The sequence below is a fragment of the Dipodomys spectabilis genome, unplaced genomic scaffold, assembly GCF_019054845.1.
Source record: "Dipodomys spectabilis isolate Male_0828 unplaced genomic scaffold, ASM1905484v1 ptg000365l, whole genome shotgun sequence".
In the NCBI taxonomy this organism is placed as follows: domain Eukaryota; kingdom Metazoa; phylum Chordata; class Mammalia; order Rodentia; family Heteromyidae; genus Dipodomys; species Dipodomys spectabilis.
In genome coordinates, this window is record NW_024871042.1 from 11,274,961 (window position 1) to 11,299,011 (window position 24,051).

Here is a 24,051-nt window from a genome sequence, read left to right on the forward strand (position 1 = left end):
TAACGAGAAGATCTTGATGTCCTTGTAATCTTGTAATTGATATTGTATCAACTTACTGTAGCCCCTGCTTTCCATGATGTCAAGAGACAAGCGGGCTCCTACCTCAGAAAGAGTAAAATGAAATGAATTAAAATAATGTCATAAATAATTCCTGTCATGTAACCCTTCATATACTATACTCGCTATCACCATGATTTCCTTTAACTCTCCTTCTCTAAGACAAGTTGGTTTCCGAAGTTTGCTTGCCATGTTTGAACTTTTGGCACAGTAGCTCATTAACGTTATTATCCCCTGAGAGGCAGAGGACATCCAATTTTCAGTCTGTTTTTAGATAGAAGGTTCATAAATGAGAGCATGATTAAATGGAAAACATGTCATATTGCAAGTTATAAATGGTGATATCTCCAGCCCTAGCTTTAAGGCTCAGAAATTCTGGGGAAATCCTTCTTATACAATATCCACCTTTCCATCAGCACTCTCTTATTAAGAAATCAGGTGTAGCCTGGAGTCTGTGGCTCACACCTATAATCCTAGCAACTCAGGAAGTCGAGATCTGAGAATTGCTGTTGGAAGTCAGCCCAGGCGGGGCAGACCGTTAGACTCTTTTTGTTTTTTAATAAGTTTTTTTTTTATTGTGAAAACACTGGACAGAGGGACTACAGTTACATGAGCAAGGTAATGAGTACATTTCATATCAAGCATTGTTGCTTCCTCCTTTGTTTCCCCTTCCCATCCCCCGTCTCCTCCTCTCCCCCCCCCCACCCCCCCGCCTCTCCCTCCCCCCCGCCTCTCCCCCCCCTCGCCTCTCCCCCCCCCTCGCCTCCATTCCCTCCGCCCCACCCCCTCGCCCCTCGCGCCAAAGTTATAAAGTTCGTTTTTCTACAAAACGTCTTGTACATCGCATTGTTGCAATGGCTCCACCTGTATCCCTATTTAAACAATTTGTTTTTTCCCTTCCCCTCCACAAATTATACCAACATCAAATACAATGAAAACAGGGGTTGTACCGTGGAGGAGGGACATACAAAGCAACAAAGAAATCATCTTATAAATATGTTACAAACAATTCCATGAAAGAAAAAAAAACCTTTGAATACTTATCTTGGGGTTCATTCCCCTAACATCAATTTATCTGACCTTTTCTTCTTGACTCAGACATATACTAGATATTGCAAATAAGGGAAACCATGGGACCTATGTTTCTTTGGGCCTGGCTTACTTCACTTAATATAATTTTTTCCAAGTTTTTCCATTTCCTAACAAATGGGGCAATGTCATTCTTTCTGATGGAGGCATAGAATTCCATTGTGTATATATCACATTTTCTTGATCCATTCATCTACTGAAGGACATCTCTGTTGGTTTCATATCTTAGCTATGGTAAATAATGCTGCAATAAACACAGTTGTGCTTGTAGCTTTAGTATGGTCTTGTTTGTGATCATTTGGGTAAATGCCCCAAAGTGGGATTACTGGATCATAGGGGAGCTCTATGTGGAGTCTTTTGAGGAACCTCCATACTGCTTTCCAAAGCGGTTGAACAAGTTTACACTCCCACCAACAATGCAGTAGGGTTACCTTTTGGCCACATCCCCTTCAGCATCTGTTGTTATTAGAGTTCTTGATTATAGCCATTCTAACTGGGGTAAGGTGGTATCTCAATGTTGTTTTGATTTGCATTTCTTTGATGGCTAGAGAGGTTGAACATTTCTTCATGTGTCTGTTGGCCATCCTTCTTATTTCCAATTATGCACCAAAAAGATGGAAGTGGAGCTGTGACTAAAGTAGTAAACATTAGTCTTGAGTAAAAAAGTTCAGAGACCTGAGCTCAAGCCCTAGGAGCAGCACACATGCAAAAGAGGTGTAGAGATGGCAAAGAAGATATGAATAATTGCAAATAAGCACACAGACACTTATGAATAAGTATGTCCTTACATATGAGTGTATGAGAGTGTGAATGTAGTATAAAGAAATGAAGGATGAAACCTATTATATCCATTAGTACTAGCAGTAGGCTAATTTGCAAACCTTGTTTGAGACCCAAATTATTTACACTAAGACAGGCTACCTTTTGAATTAAAGAAAATTAAGTAATAACAACATATTTCAGAAATGGAAGCATGGCTAAAGTAGTAGTGTGCCAGCTTTGAATTTCTAAGTATGGGTGAGTATCTCTAATTTCAGTACCAGTACTGGTACTGAAAAACAAAATTATAGATCTAGATCTATCTATCTATCTATCTATCTATCTATCTATCTATCTATCTATCTATCTATCTTTCTATCTATCTACCTACTTATCTATCTATCTATCTATTATCTTCTACAAAATTAAAGGTAATGAATAAAAGAGTGGGTAGCAGATGGATGGGTGAGATTGTTGAAAGGGATGACATTAATCAAGATATACTCATATCACTGCTTTGTTCAATGGTAGCTCCTTTGTACAACAACTAAAAATAATAAAAAATTAAAATTTTCTATGTGCTAATATTATGTTAAATGGTTAACATATTTTTATCACTTGGAGTTTGATGTTTTGAAGTACAAATACCTTGTGGGAATATCAAGTTTCGTCGACAAGTGCATTACCTCCCATTGTCATCTTTGTGGTAAGATTCCTATTAAAATTCCAATGTTATTCTTTACAAAAACATAAAAAAATCACAAAACGTGTATAGAACTACAGCAAGTCCTAAATAGCTAAAGTACTCTTGAGCCAAAGACCACGGCTAGAGGCATCATACTGATTTCAAAATATACTTAGTGGTATTGGTATAAAAACAGAGATGTAGAAAAAATGGAATGGAATAGGGAGCCTGGAAATAAATTCACACATTTACAGCCAACTTGTTCTCAAAGAGAACAATTTTAAATAGCTGGTGGGAAAAAATTCATTATCTCATGCAAGGAGAAGAAAAATGACTCTTTTTCTGATTATATTTAAAAGTCAACTCAAAGTAGATGAAATACTTTAATGATAATCTTAAGCACACAAAATATTCAAATATACACAAGTATACATGCCTTAAGTATACCAAGTTTGGTAAAGATGAGGACAACATTTTTATTAGATAAGAAGGTAGTCAAAAGCAGTAGTTGGATGTGAATTAACTGAGTACTTACCCTAAATTTTTAGTTTATTTTATGGTTAATTAAATCATCAGACAATTCTATTTGGGAGAACTTGACCTTGCTTGTCAATTATTTTTTCCTGTACTGCTAAGACAATTTGCTGTCACTATACAAAGGGTGGATAATTTTACATTGGTTTCAGAATAATAATCAACAGTACCTATTTAAGGTTCTAGTCTAACACCACATATTTTTGCACAAGTGTCAATCTAAACTAAAACAGTATCCTTGTAGTCACAGCATTATTATTTGCATATTCAGTAGTGAAAGGACAATTATAATTGTTAACAATCTGGAGTGTTTTTCAGAGTTCCATTATGAAAGCAATCCCCTCCTGGGTATTAAATTTTTCTTTAATCTATTTTAAATTGCTGTCTAAATATAAGCAAAGGAGGGAAAAATACCTTTTGTGTTTGTGTCAGACTCTGTGGTCAAATATTGTAAACTGGAGGAGTCCTTGGTGCTGATAGCTTTCCCAGAAGTGTGCTTTGTGGAAGTCCCTCCCATTCAATCTGGGCATGACAATTAATGGATTTGGCTTCATTGTCCTGTCAGAAGGCCTGCAACTACAGAAGCAGGAATTCTTCATAGAAGTGTTCTGTTTACTGGGCTGTGATAATAGCTCAACACTTTTCAAAAGAAAATTCACAAGGAGAAAGAAAAATCCTGCTGAATGCCAGAAAAAATGAAATTGTTGACAATATAAGTGTCAGAATCAGAAAAGACCTCAATATCGAAGTTGTTCACAGAATTCTAAAAACACCTTTCTTCAGACAAGTTAAGCAAAATGGTGCTGCCTCAGGCACTCTTCCAGTGGAGTCCTGAGTGGGCATATTTTCTTTGCCATAGGTGAACTTTCCTGAGAATTGTAACTTTATGAGTTTCACATTTCTGAATTGTACTTGGTGTCATTTAAAGGAGAATAAACTACAGCCAGTTTTTAAGCACGTGGAGCGTTTCCTTGCTAATGGCATCCATCAGAATCTTCAGGTAGTTCTGCCAGATTATAAACTCACAAAACCCATCCTCCTCAGATCTTCTGTGATCAGTAGATACTAAATCACAAATGGCACTTTAGGGCATTCCAAGGACACAAAAGAGCAACTAAACATCCTCACTATTTAAAAAAAAATTCTAGGAGCATAAATGAATTAACTGAGTTCTCTTTTCAGGGAGATATTCTTTGCAAGGATACTTTATATCTTTATATCTCAAAATAGAAACAGAACAAAACAAAACAAGAACATGGGTATCACTTTGTCACTCATGAAGGTTAAAAGCACCCAAATATTCTTTTTTAGCAAATGCCACAAGCTTTCATTTAGAGCTTTCATTATCTATAGTGACAAATGGTCACAGTGAGGCACAAGTGCATTGACTTCATAAAAAACTAAGTCTAAAACCTATGACATCTTTGAGTATTGCTAATAATCATTTCTGCTAGGTAGCTACTGGAAAATTGTTTTCTTGGCTCTAGATCAGCCATACAGAGTATGCTAGGAAAAAAAATGGGGCATATAATAAGAGATCAGTTGTTCCAAAACTGAGCCTTCCCTAGTGGGCATCTCTGGAATAGGCATGATTTGATTATACACACATATTTGTGTGGTACTCTATTACAGTGAGACTTTCTTTTGCTTGTTGTATAACCTTATCTTCATAATGATACTGGAGACAGATGTTAGTAACTCATTTTTTTATATGAAGAAAGTGAGATCATTTAGTATTCAACAGGGACATGACACAGATTTGGGAAGGAAGATAGGTAGCAATAAATACTAGATTTGCCACTAAGTGTATTGTATTGTTTAACAATATAGTCCACATATGAGAATGGTTATACTGGCTGTTTATACATTGATTAATATCAGGTAACCTTGAAGCAGAATAGGTTGGCCTTCCTTGATATTTTTCTTCTTGGCAAAGAAGTAGTATGGAGAATCAATTTTTTACTTACCAAATAATAATTCTATGGTTTATGTGACATATGATCTAAAACTTTCTTTTCTATATTTAATATCTCTTATTGCCAGTCATAATACAAGAGGTTCCATATTCATATGAAATCTCATGGACCAAATGCTTGCTAAGCTTTGTTTTACATATTGAGAACTCAAACATCATGTTACATTCTGACCTGTTTATAGTAAAACAGTGATATAGTGTTAAGATCTGATTGATTGATGGGCTGATTGATTTGTCTGCTCATTTAAATCATATCAACCATATTTTCTCCCATCCTAGGGATTGTGCCTGGAACATAAATCTGGAAATATTCTTGAATTCTTGAACAGCTACAATATAAGAACTTTTTAAATATTGATGAACTGGATACTATGATATCAACAGTTATCTGGTTGTTCAACTTCTTTCAAGAGTTAAGGGACAATCTGAAATTTGCTCTAGTTAAAAGAATTAATTATTGTCAACGAGTCATGAAGATTACATATATTAATCTATAAAGTGTACAGTAGTACATTTCCAGCCTTGTGAGTCTTTAATAAACCTGTTTCAGTGAGTAAACATAGGGAATGTGGAACTTGCAAGCTAGAGTTGGCAAAAATTTACCAAGCTAGTGGTGTCAGGGTGATATATGAACATTTATGATTGTGTGAATGTCTCTCTATATTTTTAAATCATATTATTCCCCAATCTTAGAATAAGTAAATGGAAAATAGAAGTAGAGAAGATTGAAAATATTCTGTGAAAGGTTTGCAGGGGAAATAACCCAAGGTTCTTCTTTGTGCTAAAACTTCCTTGGTCCCATTTTCAAGGAACTTTGAGGAAATATGCCTATTTCTTTGAATTAGGAGAGGGCAACACTGACCTATAGATCTCATCATTTGATCTGGCCCTGCCCAGACAACCACAAGCAAGACTCAAAATTCAATAAATCTAGACTTTTTATAGCAACATAAATTAATATTAGGTGTGAAATTGGAGGAACCAGCAAGAAGCTCCTATTTCTATTAGACAGAAAACAGAAGTACATGATAGGACAGACAATGCATGCTTCTCCCTGATTCACTGTTAGCTCATCTGTCTGTATTATAATGATGCAGAGACAGTCTGTGCCAGGATGGCTGAGAATGTACACATTGCAAAATGTTAACACACTGTACTGAAACTATAGTGATCTAGTGATGTTAAGATTCAATGTGATGAGATGATTCCTGGGAATATTGATGATCTTGTCTCCAATGATTGACAACAATGTTGTTGACTTCTTCATCACCACAGATCTGAACTAAAATCTAACCTTTATTCATATATCTATAATCAATAATCCTCCCCAAAACTGAATATCGTCTGAAAATTAAGTAATTAAAGTCACACAGAAAGACCTCAAGTCAATAATAGACTCCTTGGGTTACATTTCAAATCCAAGATACAGGATAAGAATCAAAGCAAAATAAGCACATCACTGGCCACTTATACTGGATAGCAAATAAAACTTAAATGGTAGGACACTTAAAATGATGGATACAGAAAAGAGGAAAAAGTTGATGAAGACTGTTGATCTTTCCAAGAGAAAATGAACTGATGATGATTGTTGCTGAAGTCAAAGACAAACCTGTGTGCCAAATCTGCAGTGACGTATTAGTAGTAATGGAGAAAAGACAATATGAGAGGGATGGCATAACCATTCAAAACGTGCTCAACTCAATGAATTTGGAAGCCAAATTTATCTGGATAATCAGTGCTCTTCAGTAGAGTCTGGAGTCACAACAAATGGCTTTCACTAGGCCAGGGATACTGTGCATTCAAAGGAGTTATGCAGTGAATGAACAAATCATTGAAAGCTAAGGTCTCATATCAAGGTAGTATTTGTACAAGAGTACTCAGTGGTTGTTGCAAAGCTGTTAGTACAAAAGTAAAATTATTGCAGTCTTAGTGTGTCTTAGAGGAAACATCTCAGATCAGATGACTGGCTTAACACAATATATTCATTGAAGGAGTATACAGATTTCTAAGTTTTCTCTCTGATCTATTATAACAAACACCCAACCAGTTGTTTTTTGATTCATGGGATAAGTGTGCATGTGAGTGGAATTTCTGTTACTGGAAGCCTGGAAGAACATTGTAAGATGTATGGGTGTGTTTGAGAAACTTGTTTTATTAATTTAAAAAAAAAAACTTGAGGTAACATTTTAGAAGTCAAAGGGCCTTACTATAGTTGGACCTACATTATACTATATAGTTGGTCTTACTGTAGTTTCAGCCATGGTTTGCTTACCAGGAAGAGTTCATTGCATTCGTCTAGGAAGAACTTGATCATCTAAATCTGATCCAAGTGATTTAACTATATATCACTATATCATTAATCATTATGGTCTCTTTACACAGTCATTGTGACTCAACAATGTGATATCAGGCAGTAGTGTCACAGATAAATGTTCTCAAAAACTTTTTTCTTTTAATTTAATTTAATTTTATTGTAAAAGTGATGCATAGAGGGGTTACAGTTGCATAAGTAAGGTAATGAGTACATTTCTTGTCAAGCAGTGTTACCCCCACCCTTGTTTTCTCCCACTTTCCTACCCTCCCGACTCCCCTGCCAGCCAAATTGCAAAGTTCATTTCCAACATAGTGTTGTGTGAATATCACTGTTGCATTGGTTCACCCTTTGTCCTTTGTCTTTGTCTTTATCCTTCCCCAAATCAGATAAATATATACATATATATTTATGTATATATATGTGTAATATATATGTGTAATATATATGTGTAATATATATGTGTATATATATGTGTAATATATATATATATGTATATATATATATATTACACAGGGTATCAAAATCAAAAGCAGTAATAATGGGACAAAAAAGAGAGAAACAGGGCAAAAAAGAAAGAAAGAAAGATAAACTTCACATAGTACATTTAAAAAAAAGCTCTAGCTCCCATATCTTGTTGGTTTTTTTCAATTAGCATCATTTTATATGATCATCTGTGCATAGCTATTTAGCTATTGTGATCCTCAAAAGCAGAGATTTTGAACAGCCACCAATTTAAGAAGTTACTGACTGATCTTGACTGTGCGTATGGCCATCTTGTTTATCACTATGCAGTTCAGTGGCTGAATCAAGGGAACATACTCATGAAGTTTTATGAACTGTGGGATGAAGTCAAGCAGTTCACAGAGATGATGGGAAAATCTGTCAGGGAGCTCAATGATTGTCAGTGACTGTGTGATCTGATGTTTGTAGAAGACATTACCAAGCACCACTCTGGGAGACCATCAGGACATGAAGCTATAGCATTCTGAACAGGTTCTCAACTCCCTGGGTTATGTTGTTGTTGTTGCTTTTTTAAAAAAATGTGGAATTATTTCAAGCTAAATTGAAAATGTGGAAAGAACAACTCTAAACATGGCTCATGTCTCCACTCCAGGAGACAAAAGCCTTCTATAACACTGTGATATGTTGGTGAACTTGTGAAAGTAACTGAAGCACATTTAATGAAAGATTCAAGGATCAGAAGTGTAAACAAATGGAACTGATCATCTTTGTTACACTGTTCAATGTGGAACCAGCTAATGTGCTTGATAACCTACAGCATGAAACCATTCAGTCACAAAATGATGGTAAGCTGAAAAGTAGGTACAATTTCCCACAACTTGAGTTCTATAAATTTTACATAATAACAATGATAACTTTCTACTTTGAAGAGTATGTGTTGAAATGCATATATGTGCTCAGAACACCATACTATTGAAGTTTGTGGTGTTTTTTTAATTTTCAAAAATTACCATCACAAAGAGTTGATGCCACCTCAGAATGGCTGACAAAATCCAGGGAAATCAGTAGTGAATAGTACTATCATCAAAACTAGCTAATGTCTCACTTCACCCAAGAGAAGTAGCTCCAGCCATCACATAAGGTCTGAGCTAATTGACCAAATTATAGCAATCAATCTTCTAAGTTGATAATTTTGTATACTACATGAATAATAGAAATACAGTATGCAAATAGTCCTCCTCAGCAGTAAAATGGTTCCCCACTTCTGTTCTAAATAGTTACATTACAACCAGAGGTTACAACAACTAAGGAAACCTTTAGTCCATACCTCATGCAAGTGACATGTAAATGTGAAATGCAGAGTCCAATCCAGGCAATGAGTTCTGTAGTAAGTAAAAATAAGGATGTTAGTCTTAATTTTCTGGAAATTTGTTTTAGTTTTAAATTTTTGGACATTTTTAAGATATAAATGATTTTTAAAATAAATTAAATTAAGATATAAATGACTTTAATTAAATATAATAATAAGCAAAATCATGAAGGATGATGATTATTTGTGTCCAAAATAATGAGGATTATTGTGCTGTGTTGTTGGATTTTTTCAGTTTAAAAACAAAGGTCTTGAGTGTTTGGTACATCTATCCTAAAAGGAAAGCATCAATTTAACCAGTACTCTGCTAAGAGATGCAAAAAAGTCATAAATATTGAACATTCATGGTGCAGAAGGGTTCAAAAAGTACTAACTAATTTAAAAAATATAATTTGGACAGATCCTGAGCCAAATGTTGCCTTCAACTTTCTTTGAGAGATTTGTTAAATGTTATTAAAGTAAGCATGCAAGTAAATACAATTCTTTCCAGTCTAATTGCAGTGCTCTAGTGTGTTTTAAAATGACCAATTGGGTAGAGAATAACTGTAATTATAAGTTCCAGGGAGGTCAGTTCTCTTGTAGAAATTCTTTGAAAGGCAAATTATTCTTATTTATTGGAGTGAGACTTTAACATAAAACCACTTGGCTAAGTTGGTCTCTGTGTTGAACATTTTAAAGACTTCATTTCTTTCAAGGGCAAATTATGTAGCTATAACTTAAATATTAAAAAGTATTTAACTTCTGTTTTTCTTTCTTGTAGGACAGTCGTTAGTTTTTTTTCCCCCAAAACTGTACTTATTTTCATGTATATTAGCGTTCTGGGAGATTTTCTGTACCTCTATAATGGCATAAAATAAAGAAGATTACATAATCCAATAAAAATTGGGAACATTTTCATAAAGCATTCTTTTTCAAGAGGTCTACAATTGAATTGACATCTACAGAAGCTCCCATATGTCTTTCATATAAAGATTATTTTGTTTTACTTAACATCAAAGTATATCCTATATACCTACCCTATTCTTTCCTGTTTTTTACCTGTGATCCTCTCATATCTAGCTAATGGCAGCCTTATTCATATCTCCAAATACCCACAGCTCAGTTAACATTTTAAAATATTAGTCACAGCTCATTATTTCAGATAAAACATTGTTTTTATCAGGTCTTCAAGAGCCTATCCCAGTAAGACTCAAACTTGAGGTGCATGCCAGAATTACTTGGAATGATTGTTAAAATGCATATTTGGGGTCCACATTGGAAGGGTTTATGATTAAGTAGCCCTAGAATTGTCTGAGAATTTACATTCTGGTAAGCTTTCAAGTGATGCAGATAATGTTGAGCATGGAAACACATTTAGAGAATTACTTTTGTAATGTTTTTTTTATTTGTATTTTTTGTGCCAGTACCAGGGTTTGAACACAGGATCTGGGAACTGTCACTGAGCTCTTTAATTCTCCCACTTGAACTACAGCTCCACTACTGGCTTTTTAGTAGTTAATTGGGGTAAGAATCTGCAGCACTTTCCCTGCCTTGTTGGCTCTGAACTATGATCATGTGATCTCAGCCTCCTAAGTAGCAGGGATTACAGGTAAGAGCCACTGGTGCCTACAGAGAATTATCTTCTATGGTTGTATCTTTCTTTACATTTATTGCTCACCTGATTTGCTGAACTCTGTCCTCTATCACCAGGAGCAGACCTATGGGTTTTCTTTGTTATATTTTCTCCTGAGATTGCATGCCCTATTAATTAGCTTGCTTGTGGCTTATAGTTATTTTTATATTTTAGGGCAAATATCACGTCTTCACACACCTTTCCCCACCACTCTTTATATATTTGCTTTTTAAGATGTCTCTAAGAATTTACTTCAGCTATATTATCCTCATTTATTAAATTTATAGCCTAAAGTGGTGATGGAGAACTATAATCCTAGCACTTAAGAGGCTGAAGCAGAGACCACATGAATTAAAAACAGTCTGGCCTAGATAGTGAGTTCCAGTACCCTTCCTGGTCAATTGAGAATGTTTATCTCAGTATAAAATAACGGTTTTAAAAGGAGACAGAGATGTTGTTCAGTGCAGAATGTTTGCATGACACATATGCACCTGATTTCAGTAACTAATAAAACACACACACACACACACACACACACACACACACACACACACACTATTATAGAAACTATAACTAGGATTGTTTAATTTTGAGAACTTTATCAACATAATCCCTGTAAGATCAGAGGCTACATCTACATTGCAGTGTTGCAAGGTTCAGGCTCTAATTAAACATAAATTTTATTTTCAGATATAATCTATTAGCAAATTAGAAGACAATAGGAAACAAATGTTCTTATAACATCTCTATACACGAAAATAAAAAAAATTAAAAACCAGCCCACAGAGCCACAGCCTCTTCTGACACCAACTGAAGAGTTCATGAATCTCCAAAAACACTCTTAGCTTAGGTAATTTACTGAAAACCCTGGCAAAAGGCATAGAAACCTGCTATTCTCACAGGTTTTAATCTGGTACACTCAAATGTTACAGAGTATAATCAGCCAAAGTAAAGGCACCCAAAGCAGAGTCTAGAGAAATTCCTACCATGGACTTTCCATTTGACCTTTCTCCATGAAGTTGCGGACAGAGTCAATTCCTCCCATAAAATGTGAGTGTCAGTGTACATGAAGAACTGTGAAAAGGAAAGTTCACTCAAGACATGGTGTCTAGAATTTTTATTTGGGCCTAATTATAAAGACGTGGTTGGGTTTCTCTCTGGCTGACCTTCAATCTCCACTTCCTCCAGAGCAGAGACTTCATGGCTTAAAGACGCAATCATGAGTCACTGATTATCCAGTGTGTTCAGGGCTCCCAGGTAAAAAAGAAATGTTCTTAGCAGGAAGAGTATCTGAGGCTCTGGAGATCTAGAGAGAACTCCAAGAGAGCGATGGGTAAAAGCCAGGCATTTCTTTGCATACAGTTAATTCTTCTCAACACAGTCAGTAGCTCTACAATTTAATAATGCATTCTTTTCAGCATGCAAGTAAACATTTGACAGACTTGTTTAATGTCCAATTCATTTTCTCATTCACTTAGTCACTTATTTCATGGTATGCTTATTATATGGCCAAATTGAGGTCGTTTCCTCAAAGAGCACAGAATCTAATGAAGACAAATGTGTAAACATTTTCTGTAAAAGGAATTCAATCAAGAAATACCCAAGAACTGAGAAATTTAGAGTAGGATGGAAATGTAAAGAAGTAGTCAGAAATTTCATGGCTTAAACCAGAAGCAACTGCCTAGACCACGAATTCATGAGCAAAATGAAATAATTATGTCAGAACTTTCCTGATGTTAAATTACAGAACCAAAGCTACATATACACAACCCAGATAATTCCTCTATGCTATTCTCAGACTGTGTAGGATATAAATTCATAATATTCTATCCCTCTAAGGAGAAATTTTTCTATCCTGAGCAGGTGAGGAGGATGAGATAGATTTTCAGAACTAATTAGCATCAAGTAGAAAGTAAGAATGAAAATTCGTGATCTTTTACGCACAATAATATTTGGACCATAGTGCTCATATCTGATTATGTTACAAAAATACAAGAATAAAATATTTCATATATAAAATGGAAGGTCGTTTGTTTCTATTTTTTATATCTTGCCGGTGCTAGATAATCTCTATCAAAGGGCTCCAAAGTTATAAATAGGAATATGGTGATCTGTTTGTAATTATAAACATGCCTTTTCTAACTATTCAAAGCCTCCTAATTAAATTATTTAAAAATTCACACTCTCTCCAATTTACTTCTGCTGAAATGTTTTCTCACCCTTCCAGAATCTATCTGCAAAAAAAAAAGTGCAACAGAACTTACTTGAGAAGAAAAAAATGTTTTGGTGTTATTTGTGTTAAAAGACAAAGAAGAAAATATTAACAATCTTGCAGAAAATAGTTTTCAAAGAAATCTCAGATTCCCAGGAGAGAACCTTAGGGTTAGTCTTGAGTAAGCATTTGAACTTTTCAAGGATTATCTAAAGCACAGTGAAAATGAAAACCCTGAGAGAATCAGTCTCTCAGGGGTAGGAAGAAGTGCTGACATCATACCATTATTGGAGCAGCTGAGTGGGATTTTAATATGAAATATGATCACCAAAGCTGAAGACAGGGTAGGAATAAAGACCTTCTTCAAACCCTACTCAGTACAAGAGAGATTCCACTGTCTCTAAACACATGGACTCCAAAAATATGTCTCTTTGAAATAAATACCCAGCTCAGCATTTGTTGTTCTAGATGATCTACCAATTGTTAAGGTCATAAATCTGAAATTCCTCAACTTGATTTAAGTATCCTATTGGACAAGCCTGGAGAATCCCTAATGATTTGGGGCATTGATTGTTCATGATGTGGAATGTTTATTTTCAGCCTACTTTTATTTTGTGTTTTCTGGGGTAAGACAACATGTCCTATAAAACCTCCCTTTCTCTCTTTCTCTCTCTCCCCTGTCCCTCTCTCTCTTTCCCTCTCCATTCTGATCTCACATCTCTTCTGCAATTGCACATTATTAGGTTGTCCATGGTTGAGCTTTGATTAAAATTATAAATGTATTCCAGAGCCTAAGCATGTGATTTTCGAGTTAGCAACTGTTTTTCCCCTCTCAAAGAAAGAGTAGGTATGAAAGGCACTTGCATTCTTCTTTTGAGTATCTTGGGTCAGGTAGTTTAGAATGCTTCCTTAATCCTATCAATAATTCAGTGAAAAAGTATTATTATCAGGAATAATCAAGACAAAAACAATGAAAATATTGAATAACTTGACTATGAGTAACCACGGGTTTAGAAAATAATGAAGATATCTGATTGCCATAAAGACCTTAATTCTAGGATTAGGATTGGAGTCCATCAAAGTGGTAAAATCTAAGCAGTGGTTAAGCCTCCTTCTCTTGGTATTTGAAAGAAATGATGGTGTAGAAAACATTTCTATGGTTAGCATTATATTTAAAATATTATAAAAATGGTACACAAGTATATATATATATTAAAGAATTAAAAGAAACAAGTAGGGAACTGTTCATGTAAAAGTTACATAGGGGTTCAATATTTTTCAGTTTTTGACCAGAGAATTTTGACATTTTGTTTGTCTTTAAAGCTAGATCTTAGTAGGTTAGATTCTATTTCTTATATTTTATATTTTATATATTTTTAAATATTTTAATTTTTTTTAATTTTTATTTATTTTGTTTTTTTTTATTGTGAAAATACTGTACAGTGGGGTTACAATACATAGGCAAGATAGTGAGTACATTTCTTATCAAGCATTGTAGCCTCCTCCTTTGTTTACCCTTCCCATCCCTTCCCATCCTCCTTCCCCCCTACACAATCCTCCCCCAAGTTGTAAAGTTCGTTTTCGACATGACAACTTGTACTTCTCATTGTTGCAACAAGTCCACCTGTATCCTTATTTAAACGACTTGTTTTCCCCTTCCCCTCCACAAATTATACCGACATCAATTTTCATTAAGTAATACACAAAATTGTAATTCCAAAGCTTAATACGTTGTCTAAATATAAGCAATCTAGGATGGGGAATGTGGCTTAGTTGTACAGTGCTTGCCTAGCATGCATGAAGCCCTGGGTTTGAGTCCTCAGTACCACATAAATAGAAAAACAGAAAAAGCTGGAAGTGGGGCTGTGGCTCAAGTGGTAAGTGCTAGTCTCAAGCAAAAGAAGCTCAGGGACAGTGACCAGGCCCTGAGTTCAAGTTCTAGGACTGGCAAAACTAAATAAATAAATAAATAATCCGTCTAGTAAAACCTAACCTAAATTATGAAAGAGCTATTACCAAGATCACATAGCCTCTTTTTCCAATCTTATCCCTATCAACTTAAGCCTGCCTGCCTCATCACTACATTATAAATTAACTTTCCTATTGCTAAACTATACAATAATAAAAAACCAGCTGTTTGTGTACTATTGTTTCTGGATTTATTCACTTAGTCTTATACTAGGATATGCATCCATGTTGATATAGTCAGCTTTAGTTTGTTCATTCACATCATTGGATACTATTCCATAGAACAAATACACTAAAATATATCTAGGTGTAAGCTGCTATAAAATTCTTCCACCAACATTCGTGTGTGTGTGTGTGTGTGTGTGTGTGTGTGTGTTAGTACTGGGGCTTGAACTCAAGGCCTCTCAGGCCCTTCCCAGTTTTTCCACTCTTGGCTGGTTATCTTCCACTTGAATTATATCACCTGTTCAGGCATTTTGCTGGTTATTTGGAGAGAAGAATTTTTTGGATTTGTCTTCCTAGGCTACCTTCAAGCCATGATCCTGATTCTCATATGTCAGCTTCCTAAGTAGTTACAATTATATTTATGAACCATAATCACTTGGCATGTTGATTTTTATATTGGTTAGCAAGAACTTGAATTTTTTTCCTCGGTGAAATGTATGATTTCTCTTCCTCTTAATGACAGGTGGGTGGTAAGCTAAAACAAGAGGTGGGGATTCTGAGCAGATAGACTGTAAAAGAAGAGAAGGAAGTTTTAGTGTCATCATATAATTTATGTTGGAAACATTTTGATAATGAAGATGCCATGAGCTCAGAGGGCTCTGACAAGTCACTCTGACTTCTAAATGAAATGTAAAGCTCAGGGAACACAAAGTGGATCAAAATCAAGAAAAGCAGACTTAGGGAGGAGGTTCTTTCTCCAGGGTTATTATATGCTTTGTTTTAAAACCTATATATGAAGATTAGAGAAGCTTTATATATAATTAGCAAAATGTAGAAGTAACCAAGACATCCTTGTATGAGCAAATAGGTAAGCAAGCTGTAATATATACATGCAATGGAATATTCAGAAAGAGCACTATCTAGTCACAAAAACACAGGGAAATATTCATAAATGCATACTTCTACATAAGTGAATATGCTTGACCAAGTGCAACAAAGTGTAAAAAACTAGCTTTGAAAGGCTATGCCCTGTATTATTTCAACGACATACTTTTCTGGGAAATGCAAAATTATGAGACAATTAAAGACCAGTAGTTTTTTGTTTTGTTTTGTTTTTAACCAGTCCTGACGCTTGAACTCCGGGCCTGGGCTCTGTCCTGAGCTTCTTTTCCTCAATGGTAGCAGTCTACAGAACCGTTTCTGGCTTTTTCTGAGTGGTTTATTGGAGAAACATCTTTAAAATCATTGATTTAGACATTATATTTTTATATCTCTTTATAATTTGATGTATGTATGAAGATAATTACCCTATGCATGTAGATGGATATCACAGACCAATTCAATAAATGAACGTTACTTGGTAAACATGTTTGAAATATTCTGAAGTTAACATGCGTAACAGAATATGTTAACATATTGTTACCAAATTAGCAACATAATAAATGAAGAGATAATTTTCTTTTGCTTTAGATTTTTGAGATGGGGTTCTATTATGGAGCCCAGGCTTGCCTTATATGTATGATTCTCCAGCCTCAGCACCTCCTGGCAATCCAGGAATATTCAATTTGAAAAGGAAATCACAATGCAAAGATAACATTTACAGGAATCCTCAATCTCACTAGTAGAAAAGGGAATGGATATTAATATAATAAAAAGGCACCTTCTATACTCATCTAATGTACAGAGATTTCGTGTGATAACATATTATAGTATACCGAATACCATATAATTATATATATATATTATGTATCATGTACATATATGTGATATAAAGCATATATATCTCACATAAAATATATGATAATACATTATATATAGTATATACAATATTAAATATTATATATCATAATATATAATATATTATGTAGGACATCTACATCATATGTACTTATATATCATATATAGTATATATGTACTATTTATTATATATGATATATAGTATAGTATGTATACTCTATGTGATATAATATTTAAACTATATGTCATATATTATATATAATATAGAGTATATAAAGTATTATAATGTATATAATAATAGATAATATGAAATATAATACGTTATGATACAGAAAATATTATAGCATATTATATACAAAATATATATGATTATAGATGCTATTATACGATATGTAATAGTCTATAGTTATATATTATATGTATTTTATATATAAAACATCTATACCATTTTATTTTATTTATTTATTTTTATTGTGAAAATACCCTACATAGGGGTTACAATTACATGGGCAAGGTAATGAGCACATTTCTGATCAAGCATTGTTGCCTCTTCCTTTGATCCCCTTCCTGTCCTTTCCCATCATCCCCCCATCTCCGCCCGCCCCTGACCAGCTTCCCCACCGCCCCCCCCAGTCAAAGTTGTAAAGTTCGTTTTTCGACATAACCTCTTGTACATCTCATTGTTGAAATGGGTCCATCTGTATTCCTATTTAAACAATTTATCTTTTCCCTTCCCCTCCAAAAAGTACACCAAAATCAAATGCAAAGAAAACAGGTTATACAGTGGGAGAGGGACATACAAAGCAACAAAGAAATCATCTTATATATGTGTTAGAAACAATTGCAAGAAAGATAAAACATTTGAATCCTTATCTTGGGGTTCATTTTGCCTAACATCAACTTATCTGACCGTTTCGGCTTGTCTCAGACATATACTAGTAATTGCAAATAAGGGAAACCATGGGACCTATGTTTCTTTGGGCCTGGCTTACTTCACTTAATATAATTTTTCCAAGTCATTCCATTTCCTAACAAATGGGGCAATGTCATTCTTTCTGATGGAGGCATAGAATTCCATTGTGTATATATACCACATTTTCTTGATCCATTCAAGTACTGAGGTTCTTCTGCCTGGCAAAGGACATAGCTAGCAAGATCAATAGAAAGCCCACAGATTGGGAGAAAATCTTCACTAGCCATACAATGGACAAGGGTCTCATATCTAAAATATACCTGGAACTCAAAAAATTAAATCCCCCAACAACAAATCTTCAAAGAAACAACTGCCCAATAAATAAGTGGGCTAAAGACTTAAAGAGAAACCTCTCTGAAGAGGAAAGAAGGATGGCCAATAGACATGAAGAAATGCTCAACCTCCCTAGCCATCAAAGAAATGCAAATCAAAACATTGAGATACCACCTCACCCCAGTTAGAATGGCTAAAATCAAGAACTCTAATAACAACAGATGCTGAAGGGGATGTGGACAGAAGGGAACCCTACTGCATTGTTGGTGGGAGTGTAAACTTGTTCAACCACTTTGGAAAGTAGTATGGAGATTCCTCAAAAGATTCCACATAGAGCTCCCCTATGACCCAGCAATCCCACTTTTGGGCATTCACCCAAATGATCATAAACAGTATATCATTTTATAATTACATATAATTTGTCTTCATATAGATTTAAATGTACATGTATTTTAATCATATATTACTAACTCCTCTTTGTCCTTGGTATGCTCATAACTTCTTCGTTTGAAGTTTTTAGGACTGTGAATTACTGATTGGCTCAGGAATCCCAGTGAGTTCCCAGTTCAGAATTCCTGGGATCAAATACCCTAAGTTCATTCCAAGCTTTGTCACTATGTGAATTCAATAAACCCTGCATTTACTCAGTCTCAAAATAAACAACATTATTGTTTTATTGTGGCATGCATGTGTGCCATTTTTCAGATGAGTATATAATGCTTTTTAAACCTAGGTGCCCTTGAGGGTGACAGTAAATGGATATTATTTTTAACTCTGGCTTTCTTGTGGTTCTGTGTCAGCCAGTAGCTGTCAGTTGTTTCAAGTGCTTTCCATGTTCCAATTAGTGCAATTTCACTGCAGACAACCCTATAGCTTTTTATGAAAGGATACTATTTTACAACTTGAAGGAGCAAATAATATAGAATAGTATGGTTTTTTTTTCTTATGGTGTTAAAACCATACACACAAACTCTGTCTCATTTGATGTAGTCACCTACACACACACGCACACACACACCCACACACACACAATTCAGTAGGTAACATACATGAAATGTATAAAGCTACTGAACTGACAAGTGTTAACTCAAGGAGAGTCCTCCACTTTTCTCCACAGTGTTACTATGGAATGGTAGGAAAACGAAGACTACTCTTGTTCAAAGAACTTTGAGAAGGTCAAGGCCCATCCCTGCCAAGGAAGCGGCCTACCACAGGCATCTGGAGAATTGTTAATTCTTCCCTTTTTCCTTACTCAGTTACAGCAGTCATTTTCAGAATCATTTAAAGACTCTTGGGAGTTGTAAGAACAGGGAACCAGAGGAAGTCATATCAGTCTTGAAAAAAAAAAAAAAATTTTTTTCTGGCTCTAGGGTTTGAACTCTGTACCTAGAAGCTGTGCCTGAGCATTTAAAAAAAAATGTTGGTTACAGGGTTTGACTTCACGGCCTGGGTGCTGCCCCTGAGCCTCTATCGGGTCAAGGCTAGTGTTCTAACACTTGAGCCACAGTACCACATCCGAGTTGATATTTTGAGTAGTTAACTGGAAACAAGAGTCTCACCGGGACTTTTCTGCCCAGGCTGACTTCAAGCCATGATCCTCAGATCTCAGCCTCCTAAGTAGCTAGAATTACAGGTGTGAGCCACCAGCGACTGGGTATGCCTGGATCTGGGAGCTGCCCCTGAGCTTTTTTGCTCAAGGTTAGTGCTCTGCTACTATGAGCCACAATGCCACTTCTGGTTATCTGGGGATTAATTGGAGATGAGAGTCTTACGGACTTTCCTGTCTGGCCTGGCTTCAAACTGTGATCCTCAGATCTCAGCTTCCTGAGTTTCTAGGATCACAACAGTGAGCCACAAGAAAGAGACATTTAATGAAAAGAAAAACACATAGAACTTTAAGTTGACATAGAGTTAGCAATTGATTGCAGTCCAAGGGATTCTCAAACACAACCAATTTTTTTTATTGTGAAAATACTGTACATAGGGGTTAAATTACATGGGCAAGATAATGAGTACATTTCTTATCAAGCATTGTAGCCTCCTCCTTTGTTTCCCCTTCCCATCCCATCCTCCTCCCACCCTCCCCAACTCTCTTCACCCCACCCCCCACCAAACTTGTAAAGTTCATTTTCGACATAATGACTTGTACGTCTCATTGTTGCAATGGGCCCACCTGTATCCCTATTTAAACGATTTGTTTTTTCCCTTCCCCTCCACAAATTATACAGACATCAAATACAGTGAAAGCAGGGATTATACCTTGGGGGAGGGACATACAAAGCAACAAAGAAATAATCTTATAAATGTGTTAGAAACAATCACATGAAAGAAAAAAAAAACATTTGAATACATATCTTAGGGTTCATTTCCCTAACATCAACTTAACTGACCTTTTCTGCTTGACTCAGACATATAGTAGTTATTGCAAATAAGGGAAACCATGAGACCTATGTTTCTTTGGGCCTGGCTTACTTCACTTAATAGAATTTTTTCCAAGCCTTTCCATTTCCTAACAAATGGGGCAATGTCATTCTTTCTGATGGAGGCATAGAATTCCATTGTGTATATATACCACATTTTCTTGATCCATTCATCTACTGAGGGGCAGCTCAGTTGGTTCCATATCTTACCTGCGGTAAATAAGGTTGCAATAAACATAGTCGTGCTGGTAGCTTTAGTGTGGTTTTGTTTGTGAACATTTGGGTAAATGCCTAAAAGGGATTGCTGGGTCACAGGGGAGCTCTATGTGGAGTCTTTTGAGGAACCTCCATACTACTTTCCAAAGTGGTTGAACAAGTTTACACTCCCACCAACAATGCAGTCAGGTTCCCTTCTGTCCACAACCCCTCCAGCATCTGTTGTTATTAGAGGTTTTGATTTTAGCCATTCTAACTGAGGTGAGGTGGTATCTCAATGTTTTTTTGATTTGCATTTCTTTGATGGCTAGAGAGGTTGAACATTTCTTCATGTCTATTGGCCATCCTTCTTTCCTCTTCAGGTAAGTTTCTCTTTAAGTCTTTAGCCCACTTATTTATTAGGCAGTTGTTTCTTTGAAGATTTGTTGTTGGGGGATTTAATTTTTTGAGTTCCAGGTATATTTTAGATATGAGACCCTTGTCTGTTGTATGGCTAGTGAAGATCTTCTCCCAGTCCGTGGGCTTTCTATTGATCTTGCTAGCTATGTCCTTTGCCATGCAGAAGCTCTGCAATTTCATGCAATCCCATTTGTCCAACCTTTCTTTGATTTGTTGTCTAATTTTTGTCCATAGGATTTTTTTCAAGTCTTAAGGTTAGCATGGGAACCTTAGGAGTTCATGTGGAATGGACACAAATATTCTCTTACTGCACCAATTTTAGGTGTCAGAGAGAAAATTCTCTGGTAAACACAGAAAATACCTTACATTCAAACATTTGTAATCAGAGATGATTAGAATAAATGAAGCTGCCACTTAGCTTGTTTTTATCTGATCTTTATTAGTATTAATTAGTTGTACAAGGAGATTTTATTTTGGCATGCCTTTATATGCATACAATGTATGTTGCTCTGCTTCCCTGCCCCCAATATTTCCCTCTTCCCTTTTTTTCTTTTCCCAAACCAGTCTGAGCAAGCTTTCATACGAGTCCATAAAGCATTTGACAGTATTCAACCGCCCCCCCCTCACCCCGCCCCTTCATGCTTTGCATTTGCCTTTTCCCTTTTGACTAGTACTCATACCACGGCTATGAATATTTCACATTTCCTTTCATTTTTTGCTAGTTGTTCAAAGGGATTTCACTGTGATATTTTACATATACAACATTTCGATCAAATTGCCCTCCTAGTGATTTACACTTTCCCCATACCTACTGCCCTGGATTAGAGCTATTGCTTATTTTTGTCACATGACTTGTCTTTATCAGTCTGATAGTGGAGAAAATGTCAAGCCTCCATGGGAAAATGTAGTGGACCTTAGATTTGGTGACCATTTATAGATACTATGAAGCCCATTGCAGCAATAAGAATTATAACAACAAGATGATTTTGATCAAGTCCAAGCACTTTCAAACAAAATTAATGCAGACAGTCTTGATGCTAGAAATACACAAGTAAGGCCTCTATTATCATAAGGTAATTATTTGAAGAAACAAGAGGGGCAGTGATCATAAAAGGATGGCTAACACATGGAAACATGCTCAACGTCAGGTGAAAGGGACCAATTGAAGCAGCTTTTTAAAAAATATTTTTTATTGTAAAAGTGGTGTACATAGGGATTACAGTTACATGAGTAAGGTAATGAGTACATTTCCTATCGAGCATTGTTACCTCCTCCTTTGTTTTTCTCCTACCGTCCCTTCCCTCACAACCTTCCCAACTCCTCCCGCCACACACAAGTTGTAAAGTTCATTTTCAACATAGTGTCTTGTACATCTCACTGTTACAATGGGCCAACCTGTATCCCTATTTAAACATTTTGTTTTTTTCCCTTCCCCTCCCCAAATTAGAACAGTATATATACAAGGTGCAGGACACCAGAATCAAATACAGAGGAAGCAGAGGGAAAAACGTACAAAAGAAACAAAAAAAAATCACGTTTGGGAAGTTCTTGCTAGGATCTTGTTAAAAAAATTTCCTAGATCTTTAACTTCTGTCTCTAGTTGCTCTTCTACACCCATTATCCTCAGATTAGGCCTGCTGATGGTGTCTTCCAAATGTTGAATAGATCTATCATATTTCTTGGATTTGTCTTGGATAGTTGTATGTTCTTTCTGTATAATATCTAGGCTGTCTTCAATCCTCGAGATTTGATCTTCTGCATGGTCTAACGTACTGTCAAGACTTTCTACTTTGTTTTTTATTTCTTTTCCTTCTAGTTGGTAGGCTTTGATGGCTTCCAATTCTTTGTTGGAGCTTTGTTTTAAATCTTGTATGAACTTATTTACTTCCTTAATTTGGTGTTCAGTGTTTATTCTCAAATCACTTACAATCCCACTTTTGGGCATTTACCCGAATGATCACAAACAAGACCATACTAAAGCCACCAGCACAACTATGTTTATTGCAGCATTATTTACCATAGCTAAGATATGGAACCAACCCAGATGCCCCTCAGTAGATGAATGGGTCAAGAAAATGTAGTATATATACACAATGGAATTCTATGCCTCCATCAGAAAGAATGACATTGCCCCATTTGTTAGGAAATGGAAAGACTTGGAAAAAATTATATTAAGTGAAGTAAGCCAGGCCCAAAGAAACGTAGGTCCCATGGTTTCCCTTATTTGCAATTACTAGTATATGTCTGAGACAAGCAGAAACGGTCAGATAAGTTGATGTTATGCAAAATGAACCCCAAGATAAGGATTCAAATGTTTTATCTTTCTTGAGATTGTTTCTAACATATTTATAAGATGATTTCTTTGTTGCTTTGTTTGTCCTTCCCCCTCGGTATAACCTATGTTTTCACTGTATTTGATGTCTGTATAATTTGTGGAGAGGAAGGGAAAAAACAAATTGTTTAAATAGGGATACAGGTGGACCCATTGCAACAAGGAGATGTACAAGGTGTTATGTCGAAAACGAACTTTACAACTTTGGCAGGGGTGAAGGGGGAGCAGGGAGGAGGGGAGGGATGGGAATGGATGGTAAAGGGAAACAAAGGAAGAGGCAACAGTACTTGCTAAGAAATGTACTCATTACCTTGCCCATGTAATTGTAACCCCTCTGCACGGTATTTTCACAATAATAAAAATCACATAGTATAAGTACGTTAAAACAATAGTAAGAAAGGAAAATCCACTCATGTCCTTGCCTTGGGGTTGATTTCTCTTGGTTATATATAAATACTTTTACAATTTTTAAAAATTCTGAAAAGGTGTTGGCAAGAATG